General features: G+C 41.6%; 1 long non-coding RNA gene across 1 annotated transcript in view; it reads right to left on the reverse strand.

The window, feature by feature from the left end:
* Positions 1–380: 380 nt before the first annotated feature.
* Positions 381–17,348, reverse strand: part of LOC125326782 — a 146,789-nt gene continuing 129,821 nt past the window's right edge. The window contains exon 13 of the long non-coding RNA XR_007203993.1: positions 381–641. This is a non-coding gene — a long non-coding RNA (uncharacterized LOC125326782). The remainder of the gene's footprint in view (positions 642–17,348) is intronic.

A 17,348-nucleotide genomic window follows, 5' to 3' on the forward strand; every position in this document is an offset into this window, starting at 1 on the left:
GACATTTAAAGGGACACTGGCACTCTCCTTTCATCCCTTTCTGCTGAAGTTTCAGTAATACTGTTTCATCAAAAGCCCCATTATATTGGCCCAGAAATTAACTGTATATCTCTGAACTTCAAAACCCAGTTTCTTTTAACTTTTTTTTTGTTTGTTTGTTTTTGGTTTTGTTTTTTTTTTTTTTTTTGTTTAAATACAGAAGAACAGAATCCCAGTGGAGGTACTTAGGTTTTACTCAAGAAAGTCCCCACATTGGCCAAAATCAAATTGAAACGGAAGAAGAGTAAATGAGCAAATACAATGAAAGACTACAGCATTAGAAGTCTTCTTCCAAATTATCTGTCTCCATATCATGAATGGAAATGAGTACATACCCATTCATGTATTTTTTCCATCGCTATGGGCATCGGAGTTTTCCATATGCAGAAGGACTATAGATTCAGAGCTTCAGTAACAGGATCTGAGCCTCCATTAGGGAAAGAAAGATGGGTTCCCGCTGGAGTTCTTCTATAACCAAACTAGGTAGGTGGTGAAGTGATGCTGCAAGAACGCAAACAGGGTGATCTCTCATTCAGGGCATTCAACTGGCATCTAGTTTCTGGTTTTAGGTGATGTTGATGAGCTCTTTCCCAAGGGGTTACCTGTAACAAACATCTCTGTTAAGGCTGTCAATGCATTAACAATCTTAGGAGTTGTCTTTGCCTTTTGCATGTAAAGCCTTCCCTTTAACAGGATTATTAAATCATTGCATACTGTTCATATATTCGTTCAAAAGCTAAGAGCTCTTTTCCAGGCTCCCATGTAAACATTTACAGCTAGGTTTAAAGGGAGTTTATTTTTAAAAGTCATTCTGTCATAAATATTTAGAGTTTTTTCAACATTTACCTAGCAGCATTAATAAATAAGTAAAATCACCTTCCCCCACAAAAAGAGTTGATATATCAAACTTACAGTAGAGCTTTAGCTTATTTTTTCCATCCTTGCCTTTTTTAACAGATTGTTTACTTCTCCCAGGTGAAGCCAATATATAACTATAGGGGGAAAAAGCACACTAGGAGAGGACTCTTTCAGCCATTAGGACTTTTTCACTGGCAACTCTCCCTGTGTTTTCACCTGTGAATTGTTTAAGGTAATGGCCAATCTCAAACCATGCGCTGAAGTAACAATTTCATGATAAAACTAATCTTTCCAATAAACACCTGTCTGAAGCACTCTACTTTTCATTCTCAAAGACCCAGAAGGATTATGACAGTGATTTGGATATCTATTTTCCTAAAATTGTCCTCCAAGTTTTCCTTATTCTAATGTAATGCCCAGAGTCCTTAGCAAATCCAAATTGTATCTAGAAGGGGAGAAAAAAACCATGGCAAAAACAAATGTAACCTTAGAAAACACTGATGTAAATCATTTCATTTCTTGTATGAAAAACCATTTGAAAACTAATCTACTGCACGTTCCTTCCTTTCAGAAGATGTGAATTGATCTTTCAATTTGAATACCTGTCAAAGTACAGCCACTATAATGCTGATAAGTCAGCCCGTCAGCTGATAATGTCTGATATACTGCAAAATCACACATAACTCCACAAGAACTGCTGGGCCAGTTTACTCCAAACCAGTGTGGGGAGAGTTCCCTCTTGGAGAATTTGGCAACAGCGTGAGTGAGGAGTGCCTTTCTCCCACCAGCACCTCCCAAAGTGTTATGTGAATACATCACAAGTAAAGGTGATTAAATTAGGTGATGGTAATTCCCAAGACAGTGTTTGTTCGTTCCTTCCACAAACTTTCACCATGCTCCTTCCATACAGGGAGGATATTACCAGCAACTCTGGACATAAGGATGGGTAAATTTGCTAAAAAGCATTTAAGAAGTCACAGCCAGTGTTACTGAGACATTCTGGATAAGGTCATGATGGTGCTGCTATGCAGAGACCCACATCAAATACAATAATATTTAATATCCACTAGGAAAAAACTGAGTGACACAATGGCTTACTTTACCGAAAAGGACTATTCAAAAAAGCCCCCTAAATACCCTCTTATTTCAACTACTTCACGTAAAAAGTCCATTCAAGGTTGTGGTTTATGCCAGTTTCGATAAAACACACACTATTGGGAAAAAAAGACTTTTGGGAAGGCATGGAAGTATTGGCTATCTGCTGCTCTTTTTGCTTGTTTCTAAACTTAAGGTTTAGTGCTCAACCTACTCTATAATAGTGTACATTTAATGTAAGCTTCTGGGGGATGTCACTTCCTAAATGGACTCTTTTTCAGAAAATACTGAACAAAAGCAAAATTGCCTTGGATTTTAACGGAGCTGGGAATTCACTCTGTGAGCAGCACTTTTCCCCTGACTTTACTTTTTGAAGTAATATGTCTTGAATAACCCTGGGGTGTGTGCTCCTTCCAGGAGTACTGGGAAAGGACAACATCTAGAAAGTGAGAGCAACTCATTTAATAAGTGTACAGATCTCTGTTGAATACTCAAGAGTGCCTACAGGTCTAGTGAAACTTTCAGACCATCACAGCAAGGTGAGAAATGTCCCAAAAATTCATTTTCCAGATTTGATACCCTATTTCTCATTTGCCTTTTGTTCAGGAGCCACCATTTCCGTCACAAGTGCATAATTTTTTCCACAAGCACTTGCTACCTGTGAGAAATTACTTTTAGCCTATAAACTGTCACTAAACACTTAATCTCAATTATTTGTTATTTGAGTGCAACTGGTCTGCTTAATTACTTGCTTCTGTCTTTTTGTGCCCTCAACAGATGGCTGAGCGTACTCAAATCAAGAGAATAACCAAGTTGAAAAATAACAAAACCTTTTTTTTTTTAGGCAAAGAAGGAGTGATGGCATGCTTAAAATCAGCACTATTTAAATATTTGTGAGCAGTGAGTGAGTTACATGCTCACAAGACAGAATTTCGCATGAGCTCATCCTGGTCACAAAAGCAGCTGCTCTGTGTGCAAATCCTTTCTGCTGTGCTAAAGTTTTTCCTATTTCCCAATACTACCTGTGAATCCTGAACAGAAAGAGATGCCCAGCACGAAGCAAAGGGCAAGTTTTGGGGGTGTCATTTCTCAGAGGGAGCCAGGCAAGTGTACAAAGCAACAGGTGGGTTCTTTTAGGCTTGAGGATGATAGAAGGAACAAAGGACAGGTCATACCCTGGAAGATTGAGCTTTCAGCCCTAAAAATCAAATCTCACTGGTGCTGTTTGGGCCTGAGTAGATGCTGCAGCTCTGGCTGTAGCTTAGGCATGACCAGCTCTGCAGGCACAGACTTGTGTTACCACACAGACACACTTCAGTGTAGCAGAGCTGTTTGAAAGGCATAACATTACTCATTTCTCATGAAAAAAATACCAAATTTTTCCTTCTGTTTCTATGAAATTTTTCTTGAGTGATATTTCGGGGTCTGAAGGTCACCTGAACACCAAATCCGTTCCCTTTGAAGAGGGAATAGGGGACACCTTCACAAGGGGTGGCTTTTCCTTTCCTAGAAATAACAAAGACCTCCTAAAAAGTATACAGAGTTTTGATCAGACTGGCAAAAATCACACCATACAGGACAAAGCAAGCATGCAAATTTTATTCTGGCTTTTAGAAAGAAACAAACAAAAAATAAAAACCTGTCCAAGCCCAGGAGGAAAAAAACCAAATTAATAAATATCAGTGCTATTGCAATGAAGGGTTTTGTGCGGACAGGGTACCACTGCCGTGCAAGGCAGCTTTGGAAATTAAACCTTTAGCTCTCAGTTGAGTTGAATCCTGTTTCAAGTCAGTGAGGAATTCAACTATTCATGCAGACAGTTATTTCATGAGGGTTGTGTTCAGCCTGTGGGACTTTCCTCCCATTGCTCCTGTTGCTCTGCTCAGGCTCCCTGTCCTCATGCACTCACTCATAGAAGCGATGCAAAGTGGGTGTCACGTGCTCTGCTTAATTATATTCAGCAACTTTTTGTTACTTGGCACAAAAGTCTAGCTCTTAGCCTGGTATTCTTTAGACTTTCTGAGGTGCTCACTGTTTTTGCCAAATGCAGACACAATTTGTTCAAGGGACACCTTTCTCCACCCTTTCCCCCCTTCTCCTTTCTCAATCACACCAAAACTAACATTGTCTCTAAGCTTCTCTCTGCTTTCAAACACAGTTTCACACTTTCTGTCTCAATTCTTTTACATGCTTGTCAATCCCATTTGCTCCTCAGCGTGGATAAGACCAAACTGGCTTTGCTTAGAAACAACAGGCTTTTCTGGGAGTTATACTATTTCCTGAATATTGTTCAGATTTCCTGCAGAGTGAATTGACTGCAAAAGGCACACAGCTATTTTTAAATCATCTTCTTTTTTCTCCCACATCTTCATCTGCCCCAGATTAAAACTCAAAGGGATTTAGAACAGATGCTTCCAGCTCATCATCACAGCTCCTCATACATTAATACCTCAGGTCATCTCTATGAGGAGCTTGAAATGTTCCATGTTACGTGTAGAAGTTCAACTTCAATCTCTCAAAAACTTCTCTTCCTGAAATTCTAAATATATTATCTCTGTTTCTCCTAAATCTAAAATTTCTGAGATGCAGAGCCTGAAACCTCCCGCTGGGAACAGAAGTCTTGAAGTTTTCTGAAAGAAACCAGGTCCTTAGAGAGTGGGATTCATCAAGCAGATCATTAGTGAGGGAGTCTGTAAGGCATTTGGTTCCTCTAGCCTCGTGAGAGCATGAGTGCAATGCAGGACTGGATGATATGGTTAGCATCCCTTTCAGTGAAGAAAACACGTTACCTCTTCAGTACCTTAACAGGCTCCAAGTCACACCCAGAGATAAATCTCTGAATAAGCCCAACGTCCAGAAAAACAGTCTCAACATGAAATTCCCACCAGCTGTGAACTTGAGACAGAATGTGTGTGCAGGTCTACGTGTACAGTGTACATGAGGATGGGTGTGCATGGCATGCTGTGCACAGGAGTCGGAGTCAGGCAGTCCAGGGAGTCAGCCCAGCTCTTGCTGAAGGGGATGAAGGAGTGGAAGGAAATATCCATGCAGTGAGTAGAAAAACGTAGGAACTGATTTCTCCACACTTTTCCTATGTGTAAGTACTCAAAAATGGTACCAGCACCTGCCTGTGCTTACAGGCTTTTTGTCTCCGTTCTTCCAAAAGAAATAAACAAATTGTCTGCAACAACCCTGTTGACTGCTGAACCAAAATTCCATTTTCCCAACCGCTCTTCACTTCCTGTCAGTCCATTAACTCTTCCCAGGTATTACAAAACCTGGCTAGAGCTGAGTTAGAGGGACTGGAGTAATGGAGTTAGACAATGCTGTCTCTCGTTTGTCTTTACACTAAGCATCATTAGCCAAGCTTTGAGATAGCGTGGGCTTTGAGTTGATTATTGAACACAAATGATTCTTTCTGATACCAGAAGGAAAAAAAAAAAATCTAATTTGCATGGGAAAAGGTAAAGGGATTGTGAGCAAGGTGTATTTACAGCACCTTGTGTAAAAGTCAAGGAGAAAAGGCACAGCTGGCAGAGAAAAGGAGATGTGCTGCTGCTTTAGCTTAAAAGAGATCAGAAGTTGTTAGTGTTAGTCCTTTTCCTGTATGACTTTTCTCACACTAACAGGACTCTGAGGTCACCCTGCAAGCAGTGTCTGCTGCCTTGTGAAGGCAATGGTCCCCTCTTGACCCTTTCCAGCTGCCCAGCACTGGCCAGCAGCTCTACAGCAGTGCCCCAGCATTACCTGCTCTCCCTGAGGAATAAGAGCTTACTTGATAGCATCTCACAAGTGGCAAATTAAAAGTGACCAGAACAATGTCCTATGTTATCAGGGAAATGACATTTGTGGCCCTCTTTCCTGCATATATAAAGAAGATATTAATAAGAACAGGGCAGAGACTGATGTAATGCAGCACAGATCCACTAAAATCAGTGAAATGAAGCCAAATGGGATGGACTGAGGATCTGGCCCTTTCCCAGCGACTTTTCTTTTTGCTCATTTGCTTGTAAAACAACTGCAACAAAAGTAAAATATAACCTGAATACAGGTCAGCTGCCAAACTAATACAGACTTCCCATAAATGACTGGAAGGATTTACAGACATAATCCGTGTACAGCAGAACTCAGCATTGCCATGGAAACAATCACATTCAAGGAACAAAATGCAATTGATACCATCCATTCAGAAAGCATTTAAAACTTGTTATGCGCTTAAAGTACAAGGAAATTAGTTTGCTAATTAACACACTGTTCCCAGCCATTGTGATTTCTTTCTTTAGTGGTGAGAGTGGTATTTGCTGCTCTGCTTTCCCTCCTAATGCTACCTCCAACAAACACATTTAGCTTAAATACAATATTTCAATATTTGTTGCAAGTCACGTAATAAAAGCTCAAACTGCAACTATCCTTTCTTTATCCTTTCTTTTTCAGCCAATGCCTCCAATAGATCCTTTTTAATCTCCCCTAATGTTTCTAATGTAATGAATCCCATATATAATGACATTATAATGGTTAGAAAGTGCTTATGCAAGCCTTCCCAAAAGAAATAGACTTCAGACTCTTTAAACAAAAAGCTAAAACAACAATAACAAACCCCCTCCAATAAAAACACCTTTTAATTAACTGCAGTTCTCAGGGCACTGCTTAATCACGAGTTATGATTTCTAATATCCCAGTTCTTGTTTTGCATTAGGTCAGTCACTAATTTCCCCACATTTGCAGCAGAAGAGCAGTTTAATGACCCCAAATGACACCTAGCACTTGGAAATGCAATGCTGCTTGCATGCTAATAGAAAAAATTCTCTTCCTTATGACAATTTTAGCATAAGCTTCCAGAAATGACAGGCTACTAGGAGAGATTAACCATGCAGATGGGGCTCTCTCTTCATGCCTCCAAGAAAAGGGTCTTTGGTGTATTACACTTGCAAAATTCCTGCACAGCCAGACAAAATACTTCAGGCCATGTAAATTCAGTACCATCTGTAGCTCAGGAGATATTGTTTCATTCCACTGTCCTGCAGACATTTAATCAAGCTGCCTAAAAGGGATGTGCCTTTGCTTAAATGTCTCCTTTAGCCACTTGACAGAGATGAAACTCCAGAGAGCAATTCAGATCTCAGCTGGGCTCATTGGCTCTCTGGAGGTTCTTCTGTCTCTATTAACTACAGAGAGACTGCCATATGATTAACTCCTGTGGTGGGGGGTAGGTCCAATCATAAAGACCACATTAACAGACTAAATAATATTGTCTCCCCTTTATTTTGTGAGAAACTGAGGCTCTGAGCGATGCTGTGACCTGAGTTTTTATTAAGAAAAGCAAAAGGAGCACACGTTTCCAAATCTCTCAACCCAACGAATTCAGCAGGAATATAAGACTCACCCAGATACAAATACTGATTTTGGCACCAGCTGAAACGAAACCAAGTCCCAAACTTCTTTTATTTCTTCTTTCTCAGACTGCCACGTCCTGTCCTGGGCAGAACAGCCTGCAACAGCTTTTTAATCTCTGTGCAAAGCAACAGCATATTTCATTTCTTTCTTTCTCTCTTGTCCCAGAGCTGCTGTCTGAGTGAGTGTAAACCACTTCCAAGCTTCTCTCATTCATACACTATTGAGCTGGAGACAGCTGCATTAGCCACACTGCCAACAAACAGCACACTTAGGGGAAAAAGCACCCTTCAATCCTAAATGCTGGAGACATCCTGTTAGAATAACACACCCCCGAGCTAAAATTTTGTCCAACTCCTCATCTTCAGGGAATGAAGCATTGCCATGTGTCACTAAATACACCACTTCCAGGGGTACTAGTGGCCCCTAAATGTGGCTGGAGTTGAATAAAATCCTCAGGTGTTCCCAGAAGTCCATTTAGCATTATGGAATCTAAAAACCATGTCTGAAGTTAAACCTACATCTAAGAGTTTTGCTGGACTGAGATTTTGGTGCTTAGAGCACTAAGGCAGTCTTTTAGCAATTCCCAAAACAATTTGAGCTACTAGCTTCTAGGAAATGAGCCAAACTAAAATCCAAAGCAACAACCAACATAAAAAAGAAAAGTTCACTTGCTGCACTTTGCTGTATCACAAGGCCATAACCATCAAGGCAGCTTTCAGGGTTATACTAAATGACAGAAAAGCAAATCAAGTTCCTGACCCACACAAAATCCCCTTTTGGTAAGAACTGTTTGCAGAATCAGGACTCAAGGCTAAGGCATTTCAGGCATTCAGTCTTAAAACTGTAAACTTTTGAATAGCAAATGGAGCTACAAGTAATCCTGCTACGCCTGATCATAAGATTACAGGTTGGAAGCTCAGCACCATGCACGTGATTCTGCTTTGAAGAGTCAGAAAAGGTGGACTGAAAACTGCCTAATAATTTTCCTTTTACCCTGGCTAGACAGCAGGAAAAGACAAGGATGACCTCCCACATATTAATTTCAGAGAACAGAAGAAAACATATAAACCCCGTAACAAAGTCCCCATTTCCTGACTCATTTTGAATGTTACAGAAAATGAAGCCATTCTCACAGAAGGACCTGCTGGCCATACCTGGTTAATGACCATATCCTGACTGTCAGCTCTTCACTACATCTTGGTGGTGCTGGGTCGTCCCAAATTTACTCCTAGATCCCAATAGCATCATCTCCCATATGGGACATTACATGCAGTTTTCCATCAATCATGTCCCTAAAAAAGCCCCAAACCAAACCAAACAAAAAAAGCAAACCCAAACAACAACAACAAAAAAAAAAAAAAAAAAAAAGGGGGGGGAAAAGGTCCCAAACAAACCACCACCACTCCAACACCCCCCCACAAGCACAGTAATTTTACATCCAGCCATATTACCTTTCTGCTGAGATCCTGTTTTTTGAAAGACAAATTTAAATTTTTAGCTAATCATAAGGCATAAATTATGATCCTATAACTCTCCCCCCACACAAAAAATCCTTGAAGCAGACTAGAGCATATTTGCAATATATTGTGCCTCTCTTTGGGAGTCAAATGCTTTTCAGAGGTAACTTAATCATCAATTGTCCATAAACTTGGTGTCAAGCATTGCCACTCTATTTAATTTACTTGCTTACAAAGACTGCCTTCCTGAGGATATCAATATGCAAGATTGGAAACAGTTGGTGAAACCAGAGGAAGAAAATAGACAGAATGAGAGTACATTAAGGTGTTTAACTTGTTTATGAAGCAGACGCATTGTAAATACACAGGGAAGGCACAAACCCCAAATGTGGAAGTAGACCTAGAAGAGAAAACAGCTAATACAGGAAAAGGAGGGACGCATTTAATGCCTCAGCAGCGTGACCTTTACAGCAGACTAACCACTAAGCACAATATCTCGCCTAAGGGAAGAGATAACGTGAGCTCTTACCACAACTTAATACTCTGACCAGAAGCCCAATGACTTATATGTTAGAAGGCTGAAAAGGCCTTTAGAGGTTAACCAAAAAGTCACTGGAATGTTTACATTTGACCTTGCCCTTGGGCTTACTTGCAGCTACAGAGTCTGAATATTTATTTCTCTGTATTCTGTAGCCTAGGGAAAAAAAAAAAATCCTTGTTTCTGTCAGTCTTATAATTTGCTGCAGCATATCCTAGAAAGACTGTGGGCAGCTGGCTCCACATATCCCTGTGAGTGGCAGCTGCACGAACAACTCAGAGGGCAGCAGAGTCATCCAAACCAGGTGCCCTGGTCTGGGAATTTGCAGCTCACCAGCTCGGTGGATTTCAGTAATGTATTTACATCATAAGACAGAAGCAGGGAAAGGACTCAGGAGTGCAGGTTTTTAATAATTTCTTCTCTCCCAAGGCAGAATTATTAGAGACTTAGAGCAGGGGCAGCTCCAGATAGTGTTTTTTGCACATCTGTAAAGGGTGTTTTGTGTTCCTCTGTGAAGACTAAATTAATGTCAACGTGCCAAGTCTGCAGCAGCTCTTATTGAAAAACTTCAAGGAAGAAGTCCTAAACTTCAAGGACAGAGAAATCATCAGTAGCACCAAGAGAAGCTCAATGAGCCATTTCAACTCCCCCTCCCCAGCTGCAATAGGGTGCAAAACACACCCGTGTTGTGCTTCCTCCCAGTGTAAGGAAGAAGAATTTTCTGTTCTACCACACTGGGCATGGCAGCACCAGTTTGTCAGTGAATGACCGTGGGATTTGACAGGAATGCTGAGCTGCACTCATGGAGCCTGGCACAGGACCAGGGTGGGCCCGCTCTGCACAGGGCACGTGGCAACAGATGTAAGGAGAAGCTAGAAAAAGTTGAAGCACAATACTAAAAACATGTAACCTGCCACCTGCATTCTTGGGGATAGGACGTAGGTTGATGGGTGGTGACTGTTCTGCTCTCTTCTCAGCAACGTAGAAGAATTGAAATTTTCAGTACAAAAAACATCTGGGAGAGGTCTTATTCAGTTCCAAGAGGTGAAGAGATTGAGCTGACACATGGGGAGAGCACGTTCAGGCCTTCAGAGCCTTCTTGAGCTGCAAGAAGCAGTCCACCCAAGGTCTAGTTTTCAGTGGTGCAACTGGACATGCAACTGAGTTCTCAAAATTGTCTAGGTTCTTTTTTGTAAAAATCAGATGCTGAGCCTCAGGTATCTGCTTAGGCTCCCTCTAAGGTCAATGAAGAAACAAGACAGGGGCATTCTCCATCCTCAAATTGTTGCTACACGTGTATTATGACCGATCAGCACAATTTTCAAGGCACCAGACTGACTTGCAAGCCTCAGTGTCAGGGGAAGGCACATCCCACATCTTACAAGGTTCTTCAGAAAACAGCGCTCAAAGTAACAACTTTTGTCCTAGCTGGAGTCTGGCCAGCTTGATGTCCTCCACGTGACATGAAGTCCAAGGGCGGAGTGTCCTCTCCCAGGTATCTGGTGAATTAATTCCTCTACAGAGAGAAAGTAGCATTTATTTCCTGAGGTATCCTGGGCTTTCATTCCATTCCCATAATTCCAGCATTCATATAATCACAGAGCTTCGCACACAAGTGACAACAGTGGTTTAAACACAGGTCAGTCACCTGAATGCTTTGCCTGCCACCAATCACTGTTCTTTGTTTCACTGAAGAAAGAAGATATCTTTACAGTGAGACTTCTGGAATAAGTAGAAAAGTCTCACAATAATATTTTTTATTAAGTTTCAAGATGTGATAGGAGTAAAATTTCTTCAGCATAAAAGGTGCAGAATACTCCATCCAGAAGTGGGCTGAATGGCAGTAAATACATGATGAGATAAGTGTGAGAATATTTAAAGTTAGAAGATGTCTAATTATCACAATTATCAAGTTGGAGGCAGCAGGTTGGGAATGGGCAACTCAGCTTAACTGGACACCATCTGTTACCATCCATATTCTATGAGTTAAAAAGCCAACCTGATCTGCCAGGGTATTGCTAAACTAATGCACATCTGGCTGTTGAATAGCTCTGGAATATTTGAAAATAACCATTTCTCATGTTATCAGCTATTGATTGCTCCTTTCCAGAAAGTCGTTTGGTGTCTCAAGGCACACATCTGCTGAATTAATATTTTAACATACTTAAATGCAATCATAGTCTCTTTACACAGGAGAAAGGCACCTTCCTAGCCCGGTATACCGAGCTCGAGAAAGCCAACTATGCACAAGATTACAGCAGTGTTCACTCAGCCACAGTGCTCTCCTCCTCTTTATCTGTTTGAACTGAAACCATACCCTCTAAGCCAAAAGTATTGCTGTTGCTTTGAAAGACTCAAAATATCCATTCTATAAACCTCAATATTCATGGTTAACAGACAGCTTCAGCTGTCTTTTTAAATCATTTTAGTAACTAATTCAGAGAGATACAATTAAAAACTGAAACACGCAAAGCAAGCCACTGTTAAATGATTAGAAGGTATCAAACATACAAAATCAAAGAAGAAATCTTAAGATTTTGGTCTCTCTCCTGCTACTGAGGATAGTGTGTTTGGCAACAGAAATTGCCCTTCAAGAAGAATTCTTGTTCTTCTATCAGAAGCAGAATAGAATAAAATATCATGACAGTCCCTCTACATTTCTAGGAACATTAATTTGAAGCCTGGCCTTGGTTTAGGACTATCCTTGGTTGTATCCCTGCATCAAGTTTTTGTTTACCTGAATGTTCCTGAAACTCCTTCACTGTTTTTTTCCTTTTCTTCCATGTGACACTACATGACCATGAACAGAGCCCATTGATATTTAAAGATCGTTCTTCCTCCTCATCATTTATTACTTGCTTTGTAAAAAAAATATATTATTTGCTCTGTGAAGTAATGAATCCTTCACATTCCTGTAAAATAAGACAAGAGCTTCAGTAGTATTTCTGAGTGTTCCCTAAATTTCAGTACCTGAACCCATATTTTATTCCTCTTCCCATTAATCACCCAGCTGATGACCAAACGCACACTGAAGAGCAAACAAGAGATATGTACCACTTCCTTGCAAGCTGCCTGCAGCTTGGATCAGCCCTCAATGTTAGCTCACAAGTAACTTCTGATAAAAGAAATTTTAAACCTACTGCCACTTTTAGCCCTACTAGTGGTACAAACACTCTCCATTACCCTTAGTTTCACCACAGCGACCTTTGGCTATCAAAGCAATGTTGGGAGACCATTCAACATGCTACCCCAAACTATTCAAATTGTTACAGGACCCTCACAATCTATACAGATGTCTCTCTCAAAACCCCTCCCTCTCATTCAGCCAGCCTTCTAAAGGGTACTCTGTGTTTCTTCTGTGCCTTGGTTTGGGCTCTGGTGGGATCAGCTCTGCATGAGCACACTAAGTCCCCTCCAAAAGCAGCCCTTGCTCGTGCTGTAGCATCAAGAGCCCAGTGACTGCTAAACAAGGAAACACAAACATCTTAGCAGTGCTTTTATTTAATTGGCTCAGAATAGCATAAACAGTCTGTGGGAACATATTTCAGGGTAAAGTTAGCAAAGCCTTCAGGCAAACTATAGCCAACAAGGGAGGAGCACAGCCCAGTATCTTAGAACTGAGGGGGATAGTGCACTAGGCTAGGACATCAAATGCCTATTCTGCATTTCAGCCCTATCCTCCACAAGAGAGGGTGTGGGGAATAACCTTTGCCCACTGCTAAGCCATGCTGCTTGGGGCTACCAAAGCATCTGCTTTTGTGCATCTCTGCTCTGTCCCCACATCAAACAGGGGTTATTTGAGGACTGAGAGGAAGAAGGAGCAGATTGCTGCCTCAACACAGTGAAGGGTAATTATCACACCCAAGGGAGTATAATGATACATAATCCATTTTCCTCCAATATTTGGGGGCAAATGAATCAGGAGCAATGAATGAGAGAAAATACCATCCCCATTAATGCACACCTCAAAGCTATCTGTAAGCTGCACTTGCATCTACAGAGAGTAAACTAGACCTGCAATTTCTTTTAAGAGAGCAAGTCCCTGAGGAGCTTTTTCTTTTGTACTCTAAGTAGGTGTCTGGGGGGGGGGGGGGGGGAACCACTCTTTCATGCCACAATGTTTTTGTAGTATTATTTTGCAACAGTATTGCCAGGGTTACATTATTACTGTTCCTGAATTCTTCCTTTTTCTCTCCTGAAATATTCCTCTGGGCAAGCTGTGGCTTACTTTGGACTTTTACAGAAGACATTCAGAGGCAGAGGAGATAAAAATCCAGTTAACTTAACAGGCGGTAAAGTGCAGCACTGAAAAACAAGCCTTAAGGAATGCAATAGTTAAGCCAGCAGAAAACAGCACTGCTTTCTGTAGCAATTTAGGACCTTCATAAAAGTCAAGGGAGTTTAATAATGTGCAGCAATGGAGAGGGATGTAAAAGCAAGACATCTCTAAGCCCTACAAATAGCCTCATCCAGCTCTGCGTTTGTGGGCAGGGTTAGCCTCCCAGGGAAGACAATACCCAACTCCACCCACAGGCACACACCGGCTAGCCAGGCTCCCGGCACTGCTTCCTACAATGGGATGAGCAGCGCCACCTCCTTCCTGGCCCCCCACTCCTGCTGCACAGATCCAAGCAGTGGAGGGGGAAAGATATGGCTGCACAGCCAGCAGAGCAGATGAGGAACAGAGACCAGGAATTCACTGTCCATCAAGCAGTGAGCCCATGACATCTGCCGTGTTGTGGGTAATTAGAGTTGTATCCAAACCTGGCTTCAGCTTATCCACTTCAGCAGAAAAAAGCAGGTAAGTGCACTGGTGAAAGCATTTTGTAAAGCCTTCAGCTTCATTTGTGCAAGACTTCATGATGCAAACGGGGATGATGTGGACATGCTGAGATACTTTGGAAGGACAGTATGGGCAGGCATAGCAGTGACATGGGCTCCAACAAGCCCACCCAGACACTCTTTACCATAAATGAAGCCCATACTACTAGGTAAAAGCTAACTTGAACACAGATATATATGATGTGCAATCCAATATCTATACCTCAGGGTAAACCAAACAGCACAAGATCCCCATTTAGCTCCTGGTCTGTCAGTGACGAGTGTCCTTGAAAAAGTCACACAACTTTCCTAGCCCTGTTTAAACTGCAGAGCAGGGACAGGAAAGGTAGTCTGCTATAATGGGACCTTGATCTTGACAGGAATTTCTGATGGCTCAATAATCCCAATAATAAACATTTCAGAGACAGAATTACCTAGAGTCATCCTCAGGCACTTTACACATTGCATATGTATTTATTCTAATTTAGGCACCTATATGTTAACTGTAGGTGAAGGCATCACCTTGTGCTTTTATTACCCAAAGAAACTGCACATCCTAAAAGCCATGCCATTGGATGAAAGAAGCTGAAATACAGAAGCTGGTAAAATGCCTTTAGCTATAAATCTGCATGGTAAAAACTGCTCTCTCTTTCCTCCAGTCCATTCAAATTGGCTTTTATCTACATACTGAGAAACCCTGCTCCATATACAGTCTGAGGTAAAACATCCATGGGAGGCATTTGGAGCCTCCAGGGGCATCGATAACTGAAATAATTGGCATATTACCACCAGAGACTTGGAAAAGTCACCTTCCAACTACAATGGGTTGCTTCTGACAAAAGTCAACCCAGGCACGTAATGTGGTTGTTGCTCATTAGTTTTCCATTAATGATAAAATTTCTGATTTCAATATTTAATACACCTCAGAGATCACAGTGCATAATTTAATGTGCAAGCAGATAATTTGCTGATCAAGGTACATGCTTCACATTAAGGCAAATTGTTGCACACTTTGCTGATTAACACGCACACACACAGGCACATATGAGCAAACCCTATCGCTCTCTTCTCCCAGCAAAGCATTGTCCTCTCTGGAGTTCAGTAGGCAGCTGAACCCTCTACATCTCATTCCTTTTACATGCATGTATAAAAGCTCTGTCTTTTATACTTGAGCTATTTTTCATCCTTTCCTTGCACATACACCATTTCAGGACACCCTTGGCAATGGTAAAGTAGCCCATGTTGAGGTTGCTGTGTCACATGCCTCCCAGTATTCTCTCAGCAGTTTACAGGTCTATACCTGAATCCACTCCTTGCCTGGAATTTTAGGCATGGAGAGCAGTGACTTGGGCAGGAACTATGCTTTGGGGATTTCTACACTTTCATAGTCAAGCATAAAGGCACCTGGAGAAATGGTAGATACAAGTTGCTTTCAAACCAGCGTATTCAAGACTTTGTGGAAATGAACACGAACATCACTGTGAGTTTGACTAGGACAGAATTCCAGGTAAAAACCAGAGACATCAATTCAAAACCCTCACTTTGCTCCAGGGAGCAGCAAAACCCAGGTAGCAAACCTCGCAATAATTCAAAAACTAGAAGGATAATTTTTCACTTTCCTGCTCTATTAATTCACATGCTTTATTTTTAGGGTGAGGGAACAGCTTAGTCAATGGACAAGTGCTCCTACCCACTCAACAAAACACAGGGGAAGGAAGCAGGCTGGGGCAGCTACTCCTGAGTTATAGCCCAGGAGCATTTCAATAGATCTCACTACTATTATCTGGGCTATATAACTTACAACTGCTGCTGATCGGGGTGATAAACATCCAGACCAATTTTATTTACACTGTAAAAATTGTCACCGTAAGAATATCAGCAAGCTCTGGAAGTCCAAATAAAAGGCTAAGTTATTCCTGGAGATAGCATCCCTCCCTCTAAAAACAAGGATTAGACATCATAAGGTTTATGCTGAAACCATTCCACAACATTTTGCCTGATCACTACCCATTAACATGCAGCTAAGCCCCTGTGAACCACTTAGCAAATTTTCCCCCCAAGTACGAATTTATCAAGCCCTCCGTATGCCTGAGATCTCAGAAGGTACCAGCAACTTGAAGAGGTTTTTATATTTCCTCTTTATCTTCAAGCTCAGTCAAATTAATAGGAATATATTGGCTCAGCCAATCACACAGGCAGAAATCGAGCTAGCTATTAATGATTTTAAACAGCAGCAGCCTCCAGGCTAGAAGAGCTCCCAGTGGAGTACTGCTCCAAGTTTTAGCAGAAGCCAAACTTTTTGTAAATATTTCACAAACTTTTTTTTTTACCCCTTCACCACCAATTCCCCCACAAATGCTCTCTGTGGGCATCAGTATTCCTTACCTTTTGTCTGTGTGCAAAGTGACTCATCTCACAGAATCACAGACAAATTGTCCCTTTTCCTTCTTTCTTTTAAGATATTTGGGAAACTTTTCTCTCCTGAGGATAGCTATAACTGAATGTTCTTCACACATGATTTCATGTGACTATTAATCATGACAGGCTTTGTCCTTTTATTATCACAGCAGTTAAACTTACTCTCCTCTCAAAGCCAAAGAAAGGCAGCCTGTGTGCAGGAGAAGAGAGGAGACCCGGGCCACTCAGCAAGTATAAGAATAAACAAAGGAGGGGGAATCCAATTCCAAAACCCACGGACAGGTTTTCAAAATCTCATTAGTCTGGATATTTCCTTTGTTTGCCATCTAATTTTGGGTCAGACTGGGGGAAGAGATCTGTCGTTCTTTGTTTCATCTGCTGAATTTAATATGCTGACAGTGCTGGGAAGCCGGGCCCAGGCTCCCCCACACCCTGCCAGCAGAGCATCCTACCCACCACCTTACAAAGTCAGGTCCTTGTGTGTGGCCCTCCCCTTCCCTTCTCCTCTCCCCTCTCCTTCCAGTCACTCCTGAGGATTTTGCTGTGCCATGGCATCGCTGTGACACCAGAGTATGTTCCTGCTCTGCCTCGTAATTTCTGGGAGGGGAGAATCCTCCCTGTCTTGCTCTGACTGCTTTGGGTCAGGAGTTTCGCTCTTACTAGTAGCACATTAACAGAAAAGTTGTATTTTCTAAAGCAAGACTACAATCAGTGCTCCTATAGCAGGG

This window comes from Corvus hawaiiensis, chromosome 5, assembly GCF_020740725.1.
Source record: "Corvus hawaiiensis isolate bCorHaw1 chromosome 5, bCorHaw1.pri.cur, whole genome shotgun sequence".
NCBI lineage: Eukaryota > Metazoa > Chordata > Aves > Passeriformes > Corvidae > Corvus > Corvus hawaiiensis.